Genomic DNA, 2,283 nt, shown 5'->3' on the forward strand with positions numbered 1-2,283 from the left:
TAAGAAAAAAAGGATAAAACACACATAGCTGCTTGTTTGCACAAAAAAATTCAGGAAGGATAAATGAGATTATCTTAGGGATGGGTAGGAAGTAATGGGAATGGGGATGTGCTGATAGTGATGAAGAGGAGTGACTTTTTTTGGGGGGGGTGGAGGTGTACCAAATGTCTTTATTTGAAGGAATAGTACAAATCAAAGAACTTAAGTGGATGTTTTGGTACAACTTATAGAAAAGGTAAAGGAAACCCCAACATGCATGCATTGCCTTGGTGACCAGGGAAGTCACCCATGGTTATGGGAAAATTAGCCTAAAGCTTAGCTCTCATTATCGCTCTGTCCCAGGGTGAGCTTGTCAAAGAGATAGTCTGCCAAGCCAGATTCAGGGGCTCCCACCTTGTGTGACTTGGTCACATGGTCACCCAATTCTTTGATGGATTTCACTTGCTCATTCAGGTAATGTGTCTCAATGAAGTCAACACAGTGGTGGTCATTTTTGTCAGTAGCCAGTTTGTGCAGTTCCAGTAGTGACTGATTCACGTTTTTTATCAAGTGTAATGCACCCTCCACTGCATTCAGCCTGCTCTCCCAGTCATTACAGTATGGTTTCTTGATATCCTGAAGGAAGATTCAGCCACCTTGCTGGTTCTGCAGCATCTTCAGTGTCTCGGCATGTTCCCTCTTCTCATGAGACTGGTGAAGAAAGTACTTGGAAAAGTTCTTCAAAGCCACATAATCACAGTCAAAGTAGTAAGATATGGACAGGAGGAGTTAGGAGGTGTAGCGTGAGCTCCAGGTTGAGCTGGCAGTTGATGGCAGCCTCTGTGTTCTGGTGGTGAGGCAGGAGAATAGGGTCTGGAGGCTGGGAACCTAAGGCCAATTTGCACTATGTCCTAGAACTGAATCAAAAGGAAAACCCCACCTCCCCATGCCCAAGTAACGAAAAGATCAGAGGCTACTCTCTTTGTGCTGCCTTGCAGATGAAAAATAGAAAGTACCTCCTCTGTAACTTCACTTCAGCTGCTGGTCCCCTCCCACAACCAATCAGACTGGTCGTGGGCCAAATCTTCATTTACATAGGGTGTAACCGAGTAACCAATGGGAAACCTCTAGAGAGTATTTAAACCCCAGAAAATTCTGTAACCAGCGCTCTTGAACTGCTTGCTCAGCCTGCTCCTGCTCTCTGTGGAGTGTACTTTTGTTTCAGTAAATCTGTCCTTTCCTTGCTTCATCTTTTAGTTGCTTTGCTTGTGCATTTTGTCTAATTCTTTGTTCAAAATGCCAAGAATCTGGATGACTCCCCGTCAAGACCTTCCAATAGTATGGTAGTGGTGGCTCACCTGCAAGGGGAATGTAGTCATCATGGAGGCTAAGGAGAGGTGGCAGCGGCTGTGCGGCACTGGAGCAGCCGGGGCCTTGGAGCTGTCTGAGGGCTCGGTGAGGAGGAGGCAGAGGGCTGACTGTGAGCCGCAGGGGTGGGGTGGGGGGTGGGGGTGGAGGACCAGCACTGTGTTACATCCAAACACTGTTGAAGCAGGAAACCTCGGTGACTCCCAGTGAAGACCGTCTAGATATATTGTTGAGTACACCATTTTGTATAGCCTTGACTCTTAGAATCAGTATCTTACACATACCCCCAAATATAAACAACACTTCAAAGCAAACAGGATGTAAGAAGAATCAAAATGAAATAAAAACCAGAACAAGCAAATTTTTTTTCTTTCTTTCTTTTTTTTTTTTGACGGAGTTTCACTGCTCTTGTTGCCCAGGCTGGAGTGCAGTGGCGTGATCTCGGCTCACCGCAATCTCCATCTCAAGCGATTCCCCTGCCTCAGCCTCCCAAGTAGCTGGGACTATAGGCACGTGCCACCACACCCAGCTAATTTTTGTATTTTTAGTAGATTTCATCGCATTGGTCAGGCTGGTCTTGAACTCCTGACCTCAGGTGATCCACCCGCCTCGGCCTCCCAAAGTGCTAGGATTGCAGGCATAAGCCACTGTGCCCAGCTGCGAATTTTTTAAAAAATGAAAAATATTGAAGAGGATGGGGAAGGAAAGAACTGACTTACGTCATTTTGAAAAACAGTTACTTTGACTAGATCTTACATGACGAAAGACACAAGAACCTGCACATGGGGCATAGGTGAGCAGTTCTGTAACTACTTTATGTTTATACTAGGAAAAAATAAGTATAGATAATGAGAACTGGGTTTCTCACTGTTGGTGAAAGAAGCCACAAATAAGGAAAGGAGAAACACAAATAAGCTTTGTGTTGTTGGACTGGAA

General features: G+C 45.2%; 1 pseudogene; it reads right to left on the reverse strand.

Annotated features, from left to right (window-relative positions):
• Nucleotides 1-315: 315 nt before the first annotated feature.
• On the reverse strand, nt 316-2,071 carry LOC101126495 (ferritin heavy chain-like; annotated as a pseudogene).
• Between the last annotated feature and the right edge of the window lie 212 nt (nt 2,072-2,283).

The sequence above is a fragment of the Gorilla gorilla genome, chromosome 15, assembly GCF_029281585.2.
Source record: "Gorilla gorilla gorilla isolate KB3781 chromosome 15, NHGRI_mGorGor1-v2.1_pri, whole genome shotgun sequence".
NCBI classification, from domain to species: Eukaryota; Metazoa; Chordata; class Mammalia; order Primates; family Hominidae; genus Gorilla; species Gorilla gorilla.